At 37.9% G+C, this 19565-nt stretch overlaps 1 protein-coding gene across 3 annotated transcripts in view; it reads left to right on the forward strand.

Moving 5' to 3' along the window:
- The window catches only part of GRIP1 (glutamate receptor interacting protein 1), a 660679-nt gene that overhangs the window by 399193 nt on the left and 241921 nt on the right, over positions 1 to 19565 (forward strand). The gene's annotated exons all lie outside the window — the stretch shown is intronic.

The following is a 19565-nucleotide window of genomic DNA, read 5'->3' on the forward strand; positions in this document are numbered from 1 at the left end:
GAAGAAACCTGGCTTGGGGGGGGGGTTGTTTTTTTGTTTGTTTGTGTTTCTTTTCTTTTCTAAACGACTTCATTCATTGCTGAAAAGAAAATGTGTTGGGGTCCGGTGCTGAACTTATTATGAGAAACCGTCATTTTGCATACTGATTAACTGGTCAAGAGGGGTCAAGTGCGTGTTACCATCCTTTGCATGATACATGTACTAAATGCAGTTGGCAGCTTCAGGACTCACACAGCTGGTGAATCCACAGAATCATTGTTTATTCTATTAATTTCAAACATCTCATGCGCTTTCTCCAAGGACAGCTTTATTTATTTTTTTATGTGTTAGAATTGCATTTTCAGAAATGCAGGTAATTTAAAATGCTTTGGTCCTAGGTGATATTTGAAGAAGTTTATTTGAAAGTGAAAATCATTCCTCTGTATCTTATCATCAAGAATTACTGGCTTGAGATTGTCTCTCTTAGAACTCTAAAATAGTAATTAAATCTCTCTGTATCATTTAAATTATGCTTTTCTTTGAAATCTCTCTATCTGTGCCATCTCATTTTACTTTGTGTGCATTCGCGGTTCCAAAGTTAGTGAAAGCTTAAAAATTCTGCCTTAGCTACGTATAGATATGTGAGCCCTCTTGCCTTCTTTCCTTTAGATAGGATCTCCTTTAAAGAGAATTTATTATTAAAAAAAAAAACTTTACTCATTTGTGTACCTGCAAATGTCTTTCTTTTTTAGCCTGTAATATAGAGTACTGTCAAGTAATTAATGGGTGTAATTATGCTCTAGAAGCTCTGAACCTATAAATATGTTAATGGATGCTATTTCTATCAGTTTAGCTTGACATATCAGAGTTCTTTGATCACCAGCAGTGCAGCTAAAAATGCAATTAATATTTTATTTGGCAGAAGAATGAGCACAAAGCAAATAGTGAGAAATAGATCTTGAGTCAATAACAGGAAAGAGAATAAATACTATAGCCCAACTTACCGAATGCATTTGCAAGTTGTTTGGATAGCAGAGCAAGTCTTTTAAAAGGTACTTTGGGGAAAAATATAGGAAAGACTATCCATTTTCAATTAGGCTGTTAGCATGGGGTAGTAAATTCTGTTTTCACTGTATCCTCTGCAATTGGTATAAATGTACAATTTCTGTTTATGAACCACTATTAAAAGACTATCCTTTATGTTATGGTTTTGGCTAAGACTTTTGAAGAAAGGACTCTTATTCTGAAAAGTTCTTTTCTTAGCTGATTTTAGCATTTACCTATCTTGATGTTGAGAAGTTGATGCTCTTCTTACATTATAATCATGGAACAATAATTTTTACTCCTGTGTATCAGAAATTCTTTTATAAGTCCTACATACTAGAATGAGAGTGGAGCCAAGCAATGTTATTACAAACATTTTTTTTAACTTTTACCAGTTTTCCGAGTCTTCTGGAAGCAGTAGTCCCCTGCAGTGAAAGGAGATTTAAATGTTTACTAAGGCAGTTGCTAAAAATCTAGATAAGTGAAGAAAGCATTGATGCTTTCTTTGTAGTTGCCATTTCACTTTTTTCCCCAAAATCTTTGTATCTGCTGTTTTCTATTTGGTACTTAGCTTTAAGACTGCCAATTGATGACTAAAATAAAATCTATATACGGAAACATTTTACATAATTTGACTCTTCTGCATGTCTGACTGGATGTCGAAACATTGGCAGGGATGTGCCTGAGTGGTGCGGCGCCTTACCTTGCCATCCACTCATAGTTCTGTCAAACCAGGTTCAAGGCTCACCAGTGCTACCTGTTGTTCATTGAGTTCTTTGAACCCCACCCCTACCTGTGGTGCTGTTTTTCTTAGACTGTTACAATAAAACCAAGAAATAGAAGTAATTGCAATCTTAATGCTCCTTCTTTGGGCTTTTTTTTGGGGGGGTGCGGAGATGGCGTGTGGATTTGCACTGGGATGAAGTTCCCTTCTTTGCTGTCTCACCCTCCTCATCACAGAATTCCCACACCCTCAACCTCCACCCCCAAAACACGTGCATATTTTACACTCACTGAGGACTGCAACTAATACACTTTCTCCAGATACTTAGCACAGTGCCTTTGTGGAGTAGGCTCAGAGTAATGTTTGGTAAAATGAATAGGATTTGCATAGTTGAAATTGGTAGGACTTTTGAATTATCCAGGAGCTCTTAGCAAATGTTTCAAGTTCCTCACTAGGCTCCTGGCCTAGTGAACCTTATCCAGATCTTGGGCAGGGGGGGGAAAGATGAGCTTCATGTTTCTGGAACTACCTTGCTATTTGTGGTTGATGTCACCCACAAGTAGTATGGCAACTGCAATATCTTTTTTAATCATCTTGAGGAGAAAGGGTGCAAATAAAGGAAAACTGTTTTCTACACATACCTACACTTTGTGTAGCTGACTTGTGTTTTTAGCCTCTTCATCCATCTTTCTATTGTCCATTTAACAAATATCTGTTGAGTACCTACTGCATGTGCCAGGCACTGCCATTTTTTTGCACTAGAATCCTAGGCTGGGATTTTTGTAGGTGTATCGAGCATTTTTTAAGCAATATATATTTTTAACGATAAACAAGTAGTTCTTTACTTGAGAATAATTGTCAAGGATCATCCCACACAGAGGCATGGCCCACAGTATTATGGCAGAGCGTGTTTTAGGTGAACTTAACACTTCTCAGATTTGGGAATCGAGTCTTCTTTTCTTATTAAGGCTTCAAGCAACTTTCAATTGGTTGGCCCTCTTGGTCCCCTACAAAGGTAGAACCAGAAGAAAATAACCTTAACTTGAGAGGCCTGCCCCTATCATTAGGATAGGAACTTTGAGCCCCTCAGAGACCAAACTCTGTCGAAAGCATTCTTTTCCACTTAGCGTTGAAATCTAGAGAAGAGATGCTGTCTTCTGCCACTACGCCTGTCCTCTCCTTCAGAATGAGACTGTCTACTGGCTACTGGCGTTGGTGCCAAATTCAAAAATAACATTTTCTCAGCTTTCTAGCCACATCTGACAGAGGAATTTTCTTGAGCGAGTAAAGCCTCCCTACCTTGGCGCCTACCTTCACAGCTGCTACCTCTGAGAGTTCTGCTTTCTCCGCCAGGGGCTACAGTCCTCACGAGAAGTGAATCCATTCTCTGAGAGGGGACTGTATTTTCACAGCTTCGACAGGCTTTGTGCATTCTCTCCTGTCATGGTTTCATCATTTCTTTCTCCTTGAGACTGGTTGGCCTCAGGTGCGCAGCCTCACTTCCTGTAATGGTAGCCGGTGTGACTCTCCTCCCTCCTCAGGGGCCACTGTTTGGGGTCCACAGACCTGAACTTTCATGCCCCGCTGACAACGGCATTTTCCTTTCACAGGCTTCACTCTGTCTACCAAAGCCAACATCAGCCAATAAATACTTACGGACATTCCACAGGGAGCGGGGCTCTGGTCACCCTTTGTGTTTTGTCGTCATTCACTTTGTCTTCCTGTCTTCTCTCGGCCGGCTCAAAACTCGCGTCCAAAATTCTCTGCCTTCATTTTACTGCAGATTGCAAAATCATAGCTGGCCTCAGGGTCATTTTATTTCCTACCTGCCTTCCCTTCCTCTCTCTTCCCAGACACACGTGTGGCCTAGAATTAGAATTAACTGTCTCTGCCCCTGTCCCATTAGCTTACTATACAGGCAGCCCTGTTGACCTGCATCCCAATGGGGTATCCGAGTGAGACGTTTGTGGCTGGCATCCAACTGCTCCCTGCTCTGCCTCTTTCTCCTTCCTGATTTCTCCTCCCAACCTTAGTATCCTTTCTGCTTTTCCGATGCCTGAACATTCATGGGCATTACTTTATCCACTGACACTGAGCAGGACTAAAAGGCTTTGTTCCTATCATACTCGCATTCTCTTCCTTTCAGTCTTTGCTCCGTACACTTCCCCTAATCACAGACTTACCGTGCTTGAAAGGGAAGGTCAGCCATTAATCTAGGACTTGTCTCCTGAGAGAACTGAAACTCAACTCTCTTAGACAGCCAGCAATCTCATTCTTAATTCTCCCCAACAAGAACAATCTCACAACGTGTCTGATAGTCTTCCAAAGGATTATTCAAGTGACCTCTGAGTCCCTCTAAACTCTGAGATTCTTTGACACTCATGCCATGTTTAATTTTTTTTCCTATTCAGAAATTCGTTTCCCGTATGCAATCTCAGTCAACTGCAACAATACATTTAGTTTTTTTGTCTTGACGGAAGAGGAAAAATACTTCTTAGCCCTTCCCTTTCTGCTACATCCTTTTAACCTGAGGAACTCACCGGGCTCATGGCATTGTTCTAGACATGATGGCTCCTCTTCTGATAGACTCAGATTTTCTGTTTAGGTCCCTCTGCACTTGCCCATCTGTCTGTGTCTGTTCTTCCAGCTTCTCCAGCGTTCTCCTCTAATGGTTCCTCATCCACTCCGTGATGTGATTCAGAATTGATTATCATCTAGGTTGAGAATGCCCTCTCTCTGCTGGACCTCGTTCTCCCGTCTCCCCATCCTCATTCCTTTTGCTAGCCCTCGCTGGCCTCCTCTGTCAGACCCTGCCATCTGGAACAGTTCGGCTGTATCTCTCCACCTCATTAACTTTCCATCCCTTTTCAAACCTCACCTGAAAACATATCCTTTCTCCTTTGCCTCTACCACTTCATTTCATCCTATCAAAGCTGGTTTATCATTTCAACCTATAAACTTTTAAAAAATACCCCATGCACTTAAAAGTTGTTCCACAAAATACAATTGCTTGTTTTGTTGGAGTTTGAACTGTTGCTAGAGCACGGACATATTTCTCCCACAAATACAGAGCTGTGTCTGAAAGGGAGAATTCTGCAACCAGATCTCCGGTGTGTCTTGCCGTTCTCCCTCAAGGTGCTACTAGGGGTGGTGATTGTGATGGAATTCTTCCGGTGCTCCTGGTCCAGTGCTCTGGAGTGTTTACATTGAACAGTGACTTGTACCACATTACTTCGAGTGGCCTCAACCTTTTCTTTTGTAACCTGGCTAGACTTCTCATAGTTGCAGGTTTACTTCCCCTCCCCCCCACCTTCTGCATAAGAATTGCATACTAGAAACGCTTTCTCTCCTTGCAGGAGGCACCTGTCCTACTGAGGGACTGTTTGGCTATTCCTCACATAACCTCCAGTGAACAGAAAGGAGTCCATACCCTTCTGATGTAATTGTGGCTGATCAGGAAGGAAAAGCTGGTTTGTGGCTGGGAAAAGGAAGGCCAATTTAGGATAGTCATTCTTTTTTTTTTTTTTTTTAGCTGGAGAACTTTACTTTTTATTCTTGTAGTTTTATACTAGGAAGTCAACATTTAATTTAGTAATCCATTGTTCACAATTTATTAAAAGATTGAGTCCTTAAATTGTACATCAATATCCTATGACTCCACATTTTATGACTCTCCTTCAAATCTGAAGAAAATGATTACTTTAAGTTCCACAGACAGCACAGTCCCACTGACATAACATTTAGTCCAAAATCCTACGCTCGTGAGAATTAAGAATAGCCAGTGTCAAACTGGCCTGAAACCTGATTGTGTTCCTGGCTCAGGATACCTGTAGTAAATTTGTAAATCCACACTAAGACACAAAAACAAACTAGGGTGTGTATGTCATATAAAAAACTTTTCACAATAGAGTAAAAATTAACATTAAAATGTCACCAAATTTTAATAATATTATGCTGTTTTATAGGATAGTCATTCTAATGTGTTAACTTGTGTATTTTGGGAAAATGAGACTCAATGTTTCATTTTTGCCACCACATTTTTCTAGAGTAGGAAGAGGGGATGGGAACCATATACCTGTGCATCTAGACTATTAGAGAGAACCAACTAGGGCAATGCATCTCTAATCCCTTAGCATTCCATACAGTTTAGGGGAAATAGAACTGACTTGGAAGTAAGAAAATACATGATCTTGTCCCAGCTCTTCTTTTTTTTACCTGTGTGGCAGAAAAAAAGAACGAACTCCCTCATTGAATCTCCGTTTCTCCATCTATACGTTAAAAATCATATGTGAAGACTTTTATATCGCTTATGCTCATGTTAGCAATAATAAAAATAATTTAATTTTAATTTACTACTGCAGTTGATTTATTCAAAATTTTGTATCTTAGTAAATTCCATTTATTCTGGCAGAAAACATATTTCTAGTAATCTCGCACTATTTGAGAGACAACAACATACGGTATTCTGAAAATTTCTAGGAATATAAGGGAGCAGTCAATGTTTAGATGCTTCTTTCACCTTTTCTCTCTTTTATTAAGTCTCTTGGCACCATTTTGCAAATATACATGAGAATTATGTTTTAAACTAAAAATTAATAATCTATGCCTTGTGAATCTACAAAAGAAAATTTTTTTGCGTAATTTCTTTTGTAATTACTTTATTAAAGTTTCAATACCACATATATTCGAAAGAAAAGCCATAAGCCAGATGTTTATTACATTTAGCTTCTTGAAGGCTGTTACTTCACCTTTCAAACGGAGACACTTTGACCTTGCCGTTATAAAAGCAATAAAAACAAAATGGTCTCATATTTCTTAGTCAATGGTGACCACCTAAGGTCAGACAAATCTTTTGGGCAATGAGAAAATGGGAAAACACTTCTTATTAAAATAATCCAAACTCAATTGTTGAAAAGCACAATTATTAAAATTTGTACCAAGGAATTTTCTGTTTGATTTTCAAAACAAAACTGAATTCATTTCAAAATAAGGTAAAATCTAATGTCACTAAAGATATGTTGCCAGTGTTACAGTGGAAACCTTGGGGAGGGGACAGGTTGATTTACAACTTATTCTACGTGCTTTTTAGTAAGAGTTGAAATGAAGTTTTATTGTATGTGCAATACATACTTTTGCCCCTCCGTTTTCTCCTTAAAATTTTACCCGTTTGTGCATGTTAGCACACAGCTGTGGTAGGAAAATTTACTGTCGATAGTATTCTGTTAACGTGGATTACCATAATAATTAGCATATCTCCCTAGTTTGTTTCCAAATTTTTGCTCTAATGAATGGTGGTGTTGAGCATCTTTAAAGAATTTCTTTTGTGTTCTAAATTGTTGCCTTAGTGTATTTTCACTTTAAAGTCTCCTGATACATATTTCCTGAAAAGTGTGTTTAGGACACATACCCATTTTCTCCAAGGCTTTCTTAAGCTAACAAAAGTGGCAGAAAGAAAAACAATGAGGGAAGGAGCATTTGGATGCCGTAATATCCAAAAAAGCAAAGCAAGGACGGTATTTCAAAAAGGGGACAGAGAGCAGCCTTCAGTGAGAAAGAGAGAGAAAGAAACGGGCATTTGCTTTCGTAAGTGGGTCATTGCTGACCTCTGAGAGAAGTTTCAGCAGAATAGTGATGTCCACAGCCAGATGATAAGGCTGTGAGTGCAGACCACTCTTGTAAGGTGGACAGTAGAGGTGAGGCCAGCTGAGCAGTAGCCCCTAGGAGGAGAGGGTGGGGCCACAGGGAATAGGGAAGGGTATTATGGAATAGGAGAGATCTGAGCATGTTTTTCGAGGTCTCGAGGAAAAAGCCAGCAGAGAGATGAACTTCAAGATACAAAGCAGACAAGGGATGATTCCTGGAGCCAGGGAAGGCAGGGCGAGATTGGGGAGAACAGAATGCAGGTAGAGGATGCAGATGGATGCCAGGGTGGGCAAACAGAGGGACATCCTATCACAGATATGGGGAAGCATAGCAAGAAAGATTTTGAGGTAGGCATTAAGGAAATTAACCTAACCTGACTTTCTTAGTAAATGGGAAGGAGATTCTAAAAACTCATATTCTTAAGAGCTCCTAATCCGGGGGTTTCTAAATTTGTCTCTGCATTGGAATCACCTGGAGAGCTTAAAAAAATAGTGACACCTGCATCAACCCCAGAGATTGTGATTTAATTGACTGGGGGTGGGTCTATGTGTTGGAATTTTTTTAAATGTTCCGGGTGATTGTATTGTGCAAATGAGTTTGGGAGCCGGTGACGGGCAGCTTCATAGAGACTCCAAACTGGTCCTTGGGAATCAGACGTGTTTGGGCCAGAGACAAGCCCAGGAATTTTATTCAATTGCTGGGTGGGAGAAATTGAACCGATTAGCCTTCCTGTGACTTTGTAGGCAGGGCCCATCTGAGAGTGGAAATGGAGCCAAAAGAAAGAGACGCTAGGTCCCAGTGTCATTACTTGAGCCTCTGGTCAAGAACTACCTTAAGTGAGCTTGAGCTCTACCCCTAGACTTCGTTAGTGACATTAACTGATAGTTTTTCCCCAACATCTAAACTAAACTAGAGGCGGGTTTTCTGTCAGTTGCAATCAAAGAAGCCTGATATGGGTTATAACATATTTGAGTATATACATTTTGATAAGAGTTTTTATTTTTTTATTTTTTTATTTATTTTAAATGAGTATTTCAGACCACTAATCCTCAGGGTCTTTCTTTTTTTTTTTTTTAAAGATTTTATTTATTTATTTGAGAGAGAGAATGAGAGATAGAGAGCACGAGAGGGAAGAGGGTCAGAGGGAGAAGCAGACTCCCCGCCGAGCAGGGAGCCCGATGTGGGACTCGATCCGGGGTCTCCAGGATCATGACCTGAGCCGGAGGCAGTCGCTTAACCAACTGAGCCACCCAGGCGCCCCTGATAAGAGTTTTTAAACTATAGCTTAAAAATGACAGTTGACTCAACCACTTGTGGACTGCTGGATCACTCATATTCCATAGAACACCATCGTAATCTCAGCAAATCTTGGCCCCCCCCAGCTCTGTGTTGAGTAATGAGCACCACTGCTAACTTACGATTTTCGCTGGGTCATTCTGTTTAGTGAGCCACTGATAAGTGCCCCCCTCCCCTGCCACTGTCCCCTTGGTGATCCACATGTCCCCGTAGGGGTGGAAAGGAAGGGTTCATTTCCATGTTATTTTCCCGTCCTTATGTTCCAGGAACTGAGGGCCATCTGATGCCTCCCACCCTCTCCCTGCTAAGCAGAAGGTGATTGTTTAATGAGAGGCTACTTTAAAAAAGCAGGGTTGTAAAGTTGTGTTGCTTTGGCTATATGGAGTGCATGGTTTTTCTGGGCATCAACAGCTCTTCTTACTACTCCCTCTTCCCTTTTGTTACCTTTCTCCTTCCAATTCTAATGGACATAAACCCAGTTTATGAAGGGTTCCACCCTCATTTGTATCCTGCGGCATGTCTGTAGCCCCATCCCCCAGTTGCGGGTAGTGGTTTGCTGGGGCCAGCTTGTACTGGCTTAAGAACCGATAGCTAATTTTTCAAAAGTTTTGTGAGCCGGTTGTGAAGCACATCTATTACTAAACATTATTTTTTATAAACTTACTAAATAAATTATATTAAAAACAAAGGCAATAAATACTCAAAATTCATCACTTTCTAATTATTATCTAGTTATTACTTTGCTACATTGTATTACTTGTACTCTTAAAGTATGGTGTGTCAGTATGGCAAAAATACTATATAATGGTGTGCCACTGCACATCAGCTTGAAACTGGCCATGGTTTGAGTATTTACACCTTAGAAATTGGCAAAGCTACGCCCCAGAAATCCAGTTGTTAAACATTTACCAACACACCATTGGATAGATACCTCTGCTCTTTGTGTTCATAAAATCTGTATAGTTGTCTTTCATTATGCTTTCTAAATGGGATAGTGATTATATGTTAATCTGTATACAACCATCAGACTATGAATTCTTTGAAGTGAATATGTCATGCTTTACTGATCATTTTATCACCGGCAAGTACACAGTGTTTGGTGCAAAGAAACTGCCATATTAAATGGATAATGTTAGTTTCTAACGATCTCCTGGATTAATCAATCTTACATGTTTACTTTGGACTTGAAATATTTCAGATAACCCCTTTCCTTACACCAGAGCTCTTAATTTTTTAAAAAATATTTTTTCACATTTTCATATTACATCAGGAAGTAAGCCCCAGGACTATTCCAAGGAGGTTCAGCATTCTCTCACACCTGCTAATTTCCCAATTTCCCTTTTAACAAGAGGGGTGTTCCGTGCCCTCCTCCTCTCCCTCCTCCGCCTGAAGCCTGCTTAGGGCAGTCTAGGGGAAGACACTGGCAGGAGTCCAGGAATAGCACCCGGGAGCTGGAGGCTGAAGGACAAACTGTTGTTAAATTCTGCATGACAAAATTCCCAATTGAATTCAGTCTGGGAAATATCTAGGACCCCACAGAGTTTCTGTGTAGGACTACTTAAATAAATATTCACTAAAGGAAAAAGTTGACAAAATAAAGGCATATATTTGAAGAAAGTAGATATATAGAAAGAAGATCAATGAGAAAGACACAACAGCAACCTAAAAAGACATGAGCAGAAAAAAAAGAGAGAGAAATTATGATGAAATTATTGATGTAAATTCCTGAAACTAAAGAATATTTTCAGATTGAAAGGGCCCATTGAGCCCTAAGCAGGATGACTGTAAAAAGATCTAAACAAATTCTCTTAAAATCCTAGGACATTATGAAAAATAGAAGATCCTAAGAGCTTATCAAGAGAAATAAAAATAGGTTTCCTATAAAGGAATGAGAATTGACTTGGTATCAGACTTTTTATAACACTAGATCCTAGAAAAAAATTTGGTGCTTTCAAAGTTCTGAAATGGGATGCGTTTAAACCCTGAACTATTAATCAAAGGTGAGCATAAAATAAAGACATCTTTAGACATGCAATGATTCAGGCAATTTATATCTAACATGCACTTTTAGAAAAAACTACCTGAGGGTATAATTAAGGAAAAAATTATATATATATAATTATTAAATTATACATATTAATATATAATGTATATACAAATATATATTTTATATAATATATATTATAAATTATATATAGTTAATATAATCATTAAATTATATATATATATAATCTAGGAAAGAGGAAAAATGTAGAAGTCAAGAAGCAATGGATTTAAGAGTACAGTGAAAAGATATCCCAGAATGGCAGTTATGTAGTAGGGAGCAGTCATTCCAAATTAGAGCATATGACCAGAGTCAGGGCCTGAAGAATAATATCTTCCAAAGACATGGATGTCTTATAACAATTAATGAATAATTTGAGTAAAATTAATGATGAAGGAGAGATAAAAGTATTCTTTTGTCAACAGGAAAAAGAAAGGCACTTAGAAACCCTAAGAAGTATAAAAGCTGGACAAAAAGTAAAAATTCAAATATGAAGCGATATAAAGTATGTCATGTTTTTGAACAATTGTTGGAGAATGAACTTGACCTCTACACTTGGAAAATTCTCCATTGAGTAGTATAGATCTCGTGACAGAATTGCATATCCTGCTTTGGGAATTCTATCATATTATTTTTTTTGCTGTAAATAATATTTATATGATCATAATTTTGTAATTGTCATTTATTGGATTTTTAATTTTTATAGCCTATCTATACGGAGAAAATATAAAACTAAGTTATAATTAAAGAAGAGAATGTAAGTGTTATAAACTTTTATGATATAAAGATAATTATATACCTGATAAGCTTGGAGGTTTATGAAAGAAACTACAGGGCTGCTAACGTTCTCAATTTTTGTAGAATATATATTAAGGTACTATGTGAAGTTGACATATTAAGAAGAAAAGATCACAGTTAAAAAGACTAGTACGATCAAATGTTGGCCTGGATGTTGAAACTTTTATACACTTCTCATGGAAGTATAATTTGGAACTACTACTTCTGGAAAACCATTACATACACGTATCATATGACTCAGCAATTACATTGCTAGCTTTGTTTATCTGTTTGTTTTAGAGAGAGAGAGTGTGTGCAAGAGAGCAGGGGGTGGGGCAGAGGGAGAGGAAGAGAACCCCAAACAGACTCCTCGCTGAGCATAGAGCCCAACGTGGGGCTCAATCCCAGGACCCTGAGATCATGACCTGAGCCGAAATCAGGAGTTGTGCAGGTTAACCAGCTAAGCCACCCAGGCACCCCTACACTGCTAGTTTTATACCCAAGAAAAATGCATAATATATGACTCAGAAATTTGTATAAGAACAGTCATTGCAACACTATTCCTACTAACATGAGACTGGAAACAACTCAAATGTCCCTTAACAGATGAATGGATAAATACATTATGGTATTTAATGGCATACTGTATGGAATTAAAAAGAATGCACTACTGCTACATGCAATGAAATGAATGACTATCACAAGCATAAATGTTGAGTGAAAAGAGCTAAACACAAGTACAAAAACATTCCAAACCATCTGTGAGGACAGAAATCAAGATGATGGTGGAGACAGATAGGGGACTTACGGATGCTGGGACTGGTCTATTTCTCTGAGCCATGGTTCCATGGGTGTGTTTACTTTGTGAAAACTCATCTAGCTGTTCCTTTTAATTGGTGCACTTTCTGTGTGCGTGCTATACTCCAATAAAAAAACTTATTTTAAAAAACCAAAGTGTTAAGTACATTATTTACATTTCATAAACATGAGTTACCAAAGAGGTAGGGATAACTACTAAGATAGAGAGGAAGAGAAAGAAAAGGGAAGACTGTGCAAGTGAAACAAAGTTCTCTCTTTCACAGATGACATTGACAAATACTGCTTAAAATTGACAAGTGAAGAAATGGTAACATTTACTTTGGTGTTTTCAGAAATGTGGAGACTGGAACAGTAAAAAAATAATGTTTCCTATTGAGGAATGGGATCAAGGGTGAGAAATAATGGAGGAGGGAAACGTTTACTTTTCATCTTTTACTCTTCTTTACTATTAACATTAAAAAGAGAAAGACAAAAAACAAAGCTAATATTGTTATTAATAACAACTACCATTTATTTCATGCTTACCATTATTGAAATACTGAAGCAGATATACCACATAAATGATTTCAATTAAATTTCATACTTGATACTCTTCACCACATTTATTAGGGTGGAATTTGTTAAACAGTTATAAGCTAAACATCAAGATACCCAATTATAACACAAAAAACATAAAACATTATTCAGAAGGAAGAATTTTAGCAACGCAAAATATGTTCTTATATTAAGGCACATTTACATTTGAGCTCCCTATCAGTCAAGGGGAAAAAATAAGTTTTTGTTGTGTTTATAAATCTCACTGCCCATTAAAAAATTTGGAGAGATAATTAATACCTGGCAACAAATTCTAGCACAAATGCACATTATAGATGTTTATCTAATGTATATGAGATGCCATAATTATGTTATGGCAAAAAGATAGAAAAGTTACTTTAAGAAACTCTTTCAAATACTGGGACTCCTGGGTGGCTCAATTGGTTAAGCGTCCGACTCAGTTTGGGCTCAGGTCCTGATCAAGCCCCCCATCCCGCTCCACACTCAGTGGGAGTCTGCTTGAATATTCTCTCCCTCTGCCCCTTGCCCTGTTTGCTCTTATGCTTGCACTCATGCTCTCTCTCTCAAATAAATAAATAAATCTTTAAAAAAACAAACAAACAAAAACTCTTTCCTTTACTGACTCACTGTAAAACCTAAAGTCATGATATTATAACGCAGAGAAGTCATTTATCAGGAAATGCTTGTAGTAGAATCCAGACATATTGATTTCTGGAGCATTTCCCAACCTTTGTTCTTCAGAAAACTAATTATGCTAGATGTTAATAGTTACTCCATCAAAAATGGGTTCAAGAAATGGAAAATGCGACAAACTGTCATCTCCCTTTTGTAGATTCAAAACTATATTAGCATATTAAAGATCCGTAGAAGTCCAATAAGAAATAAAGCTAATTAATTTTGCTTAACCCAGTACTTTCCCAATTTATTTGATGATGGGACCTTTTTTCTTTTCTTTTTTTGGGGGGGGACCTTTTTTCAATTAATACTAAAACTGCAGAAACCAGATTTTGGGAAACATTAGTTCACCTCAATACAGACTGAAGCATAGCCAACAGAGAAGCCCCAGTCATTAGTAAATCCTTAGACAGTAGCTTTCAAAACTAGTTGTTTCAAATATCATCTTGGCAAATACTGAAAGGTGAATTTTCTAAGAATAGCTTCAAGTGCCAGTATTCTCTGGTATTGTTTATAAAATTAGACTCACGTGATTTACAGTTTAGAAGTACAGAAAGCATAGTTTGTGTCCTGTTACAAAAACTAAGGAGTCTGGCATATTCTATGCTAGATATGAACCTCCCACTTTCACACAAAAATAACTACAGGGATGACTGCTTCTAGATTAAATTCCCTCACCCCACCCCTGACACCTCCACAGTGCAGAGCTTCTGCACTTTCAACCTGTCAAATCATTTCAAGGCAATTCTATGTAATGTCTGAGTTCTGTGCCATGTAGCACAAAAAAGATGATTTGAATTCAGAACTTTTAAAAGGCAGCTATTACAGACTGGCCAACCCAGAAGACCCCCCTCTACTGTCTTGTTTTCAATACAACTACTTCCTGAGGAGCCTGGCCACTTATGTTCTCTACAAAGTAAACACCCCCCATCCTAGAGAGCTGAATAAGTAAATTGGGGGGAGGGAGAGGTTTAGTTTTTCATTTGTATATTCGAGAATGTCTGCCAAATATAAATACTTTATTGTAAGTATATATTATGCTAAACTCTGTATAGCAATAATTAATCAATATATCCTGGTAATAAAACAATGGCATACAGTCATCTTTCAATTTGTTAGAACCTATGGGCAGAATTCCAGTTGAGCACAAAACATTATCGAGTTATCTTGATAAAGGTTAACAACAAAGGGGATGCTGCACCATTTAGAATTAGAACTTGATCTGTCAAACAAGCATTCTTACCCACACTGATTCTGACAGTAGTATTATGGCATACCCTTTGCAAAAGTGTTAATAGCCTGGGCTTTAATCCAAGAGTGTATAGCTTGACTTACAGATAGTTCCTGTTTATAGAATCAAAGGCGAAAAAGATCAATGAACATGACAAAAAGTCTTACCTCATCTTAGTGTGATAAAGCAAGGGTAGAGCAGTAATTAACAGTGGAAAACTGGCTCCTTAATGTAAGACAGTAGACTGAGGGACCCAGGCTTACCCTTTTTTTTTTTTTAATGAAGAAAAGAAGTCATAGATTTGCACTTCGAATGAAAGGTAAGGTGGTTTCCCACTTTGAAAGGAGAGCCCACCACGAAGGAATTACGCCAAAGAAAGTCATTACAGTGAGTGGCCTGACGCAAAAGTCACAGCCACCTGGGGCAGAAATTTAGTGATTCTTGGAGGAAGGAGTATTTTCCTGGGATCTTTTTCAATATTTAAGTAAGTGATGGAAATTTTTAAAGAGTTTTGAAGTTTTTTTGTTTGTTTTGGTTTTGTTTTCATCAAATCCTAGGAAGAGGCAGACCTGTAAGCCATAAAATGTGGGAAAAGCCTCATGAAGTAACTCACTCAATCACCTAAAGCAATGTGTGTGTCTGGTCTCCCTCCTGGAGACCTTATCACTCGGATGACGGTGTGCAAGAATCTCATCTCTTGTCAGCCAAAAGTTGTTTGCAGCAATTTATTAGAACCCTTCCCCTGCTCCAAAGGAATACATTACTCGGCAAAGATTTGAAGTTAAACGGTTTATGCATGATTTCCTCCATACTGTGTTTAACTTGTACAGATGTTTGGTGGGACAGTGGTTGGGGAAATGGGGAAGGAACCTGGAGAGGAAGAGGGAGAGGGAGAGAGCAGGACTCCTGACTCCAGCAGACGGTGAAATGGAGAAAGAACAACAGGTCCATCGAGACTAGTAGATATTAGTTGGCCATAGTTAAAAGGAAAACCTCTTCAGAAGGACATTTTGAATGGAGTAAATCCAGATCTTTCTCCGCCTCGTTCCTCATTTGAAACACAGGACACTGAACATGTTTCTTTGAGTGTTTGTTTTCTTAAATCTTCCAAGGATGATACATAATTAATGTCATTCCACATGCATAGGATTATGACTGTCTTAGAATATTAGGTCTTAAATCTCTCACTGAACTTAGAGTGAGAAAGGTGCAGTATGACTTATGGGAAGGAAAAGATCCTTGCTTTATCTAAATCTTACCCGGCTGAAATTTCACTGTTCAACTGATATGTATGGTGAAATCTTAGAATAGTTATATTGAGGGCTAAAGATTAATTTTAGGATGAATTTTATTTAAATCATCGTAAGGGCAGAGATGGAAAGAAAAATAGCTTGGTAGTTATATAAATAGGGCACTGGCCATTGTAAAAGCTTGAGTTGGTACTTGACTAATTAATGCTTAAGGTAAAACTAAATGAGGACTCAGAAAAACATTCGTTTGGGGAAAAAAATGTATAGATGATTTCATCTTTTCTATCATTTCAGTGAAATTTTAGGCAAAACTGAGTGTAAAATATATGTTAGGTCGTGTGTGATACTGAAATAAAGTTTGTCTGGGATTCTGATAAAGACGATGATGAATTTATTCTAGACAGGTCTGTCCCTAAGTCAAACTGAAAACAGTGGTAGGGATGGTTTGTATTGGTCTCTTTCCCACCTCTCCTGTTTTTTCCAGAGGCCAAGTAGGGTTTCACTTCACAGGACTTTGCTCTCAGAGCTAGTGGGGTTTTTCTTGTTGTGGTGATTGTTTTTGAGAGAAGTAGTCTCTGCTTTGAGAAATCAATTCCTAGGGACTTTGGTTGTTTCACTGCTTCAGGACTTGACCTTTTTCACTGGGAATTCCAAATGAATAAAATCTCAAGATTCAAATCTCCAGGCAGGACTTCAACCTCTCTGCCCAGCTGATACTCAGCGCAGGAAGTTCAAATCAGCTACATAGGTTGCTTCCGACTCTTTTTTTTTTTTATGTTATGTTAGTCACCATACATTACATCATTAGTTTTTTTTTTTTAATTTTTTTATTGTTATGTTAATCACCATATATTACATCATTAGTTTTTGGTGCAGTGTTCCATGATTCATTGTTTGTTCATAACACCCAGTGCTCCATGCAGAACGTGCCCTCCTCAATACCCATCACCAGGCTAACCCATCCCCCTACCCCCCTCCCCTCTAGAACCCTCAGTTTGTTTCTCAGAGTCCATCGTCTCCCATGGTTCATCTCCCCCTCCGATTTCCCCCCCTTTATTCCCTTCCTACTATCTTCTTTTTTTTTTTTTTAACATATATTGCGTTATTTGTTTCAGAGGTACAGGTCTGTGATTCAGCAGTCTTACACAATTCACAGCGCTCACCGTAGCACATACCCTCCCCAATGTCTATCACCCAGCCACCCCATCCCTCCCACCCCCCCACCACTCCAGCAACCCTCCGTTTGTTTCTTCATATCATTGAGATCATATGATACTTGTTTTTCTCTGACTGACTTATTTTGCTTGTTTGCTTCCGACTCTTAAGGGCAATTCTGCTTTCAGATTACTGTAAAGGAGCCATTTTCCCCCCAAATATTACCCAATTTCTATAAGGCCATGAATCTTTCATCACAGCTGGAACCTTGAGCACACTTTTATGTTTCTAGGAATGTCACCATATATCTGCATATTAAGCTTTGATTTTCCTAAAAATTATAACATCCACTCCATTATTTATATGTGTTCAAAGTATAACTAACTATTGACCTATGTGGAGAGATCAGATGATATATATACGTATAATCATAATATATACATATATACTAATTCATATGTATATGATTTCTGTATATTTATGAATACACATATATACACACACAAACATGTACATGAAAATTTATTGGATACTCTGCAAAAATACATTTACTTGCTCCATACCTAAACAGCCACTACTGTAAAGATCATGGCCTATCTCTTACTCCTCTCAGTATCCCCAGTACCTAGCAAAATGCCTGGAACCTATCAGGCAATCAGTAAATATAAATATATAAATAAATAAAACTGAATTTATAATAAATTAGTAACTTAGCCTCTATTCACACATCTCCCCAGAAAATAGAAGAGTGTTAGAATGTGTTATCATATGAAATAGTGGGCTGAAAACAGCTTATGAGAAATGTATGTGAAAGTGCTTTGTAAAATTTTACATAAGTATTGTACAGTGTTATGTTCCTATGAAATATAAACATCTGAAAGGTTATAATTGTAAAATATAAACATATTTTTAGTACTGGACCCTGGAGTAATAATAAGCAATTGATACCAGGTCGTTAGCTGAGGAATAAGTTCTTGATTTAAAATATCAGTGAGGGGGCACCTGGGTGGCTCAGTCAGTTAAGCGTCGGCCTTCGGCTCCAGTCGTGATCCCAGGGTCCTGGGATCGAGCCCCGCATCGTGCTCCTTGCTCCGCAGGGAGCCTGCTTCTCCCTCTGCCTTTGCCTCTCTTTCTCTCTGTGTCTCATGAATAAATAAAATCTTCTTTAAAAAATTAAAAAATACAGTATCAGTGAGGATAATTCATGGATTTAATTATTTTTCTTCCTTGCCTCAAACAGTATTAAATGTTTATCTGTGACATAGAAACAATTTGATAAATATTCTAATACTAGGATGTTGCCATTCATTTGAATATGTAAGCACATCATTATAATAGGTGGTGTGGTAGAGGCACCTGGGTGGCTCAGTGGGTTAAGCGTCTGACTTTGGCTCAGGTCATGATCTCAGGGTCCTGGGATCGAGCTTCCTGTCTAGCTCTGTGCTCAGCACGGAGTCTGCTTGTCCCTCTGCCCCTCCCCCCCACTCATGCTCACTCTATGTCTCTCTCTCTTTCAAATAAATAAACAAAATCTTAAAAAAAAAATAGGTAGTGTGGTATGTTATGATATTGATCTTATTTTAGGATATGAATGCTAGAGATCATTTTAGTACCAGAATTAAGGTTTGAAGATAGATGAGGACAATTCTAATGAGGACACAATATTAACTCCTTTGCCTCATAAATGGCCAGCAGTTCACCAGAGGAAAGTTTGACTGAGGCTGTTGAATCATATGCGGGTTAGGCACCAGCATAACAATAATAGAAAACAGTGGATAATTTAGTTTTTTTCTCTAGAGAAGCATGAACAAATAAAAATTCATCATAATATTGTTCATTAACTATTGAAATAATTATGTGCCAAATAAAAATTCTTCATTGTAATATTGTTTATTAACTATTGAAATAATTATATACCATTTATTTCATTAGTAAGTACAGTTTAAAATCGAGAATTTGCCATCCCAGGAAGGAATCACCTTATTAGGATGAGAGAAGATGGTAAACTAATCACTTATAAAATTTAAAATATCTTTTGTTTCTGTAAGAACCAAAATTTAAGTTGAATCCCAAAAACAAGTGCTTTTTAAAAAAAAATATTTGAGAGTAAACCTTAAAATCATCTAAAATAGAGTGCCTCCTGTTTTCTCAAAGACATGATGGCTATCATACTTTGTGTATTATCTTTCCCTTAACCAATAATGAAGATTTTATTAATTTTCATGACAGTTGGATACATGCTAAATGTAGGGGGGAGATCTTTTTATTGTTATGTTAATCACCATACATTACATCATTAGTTTGTGATGTAGTGTTCCACGATTCATTGTTTGTGCATAACACCCAGTGCTCCATGCAGAACATGCCCTCTTT

Source organism: Zalophus californianus, chromosome 9 (genome assembly GCF_009762305.2).
Source record: "Zalophus californianus isolate mZalCal1 chromosome 9, mZalCal1.pri.v2, whole genome shotgun sequence".
Taxonomy (NCBI): domain Eukaryota; kingdom Metazoa; phylum Chordata; class Mammalia; order Carnivora; family Otariidae; genus Zalophus; species Zalophus californianus.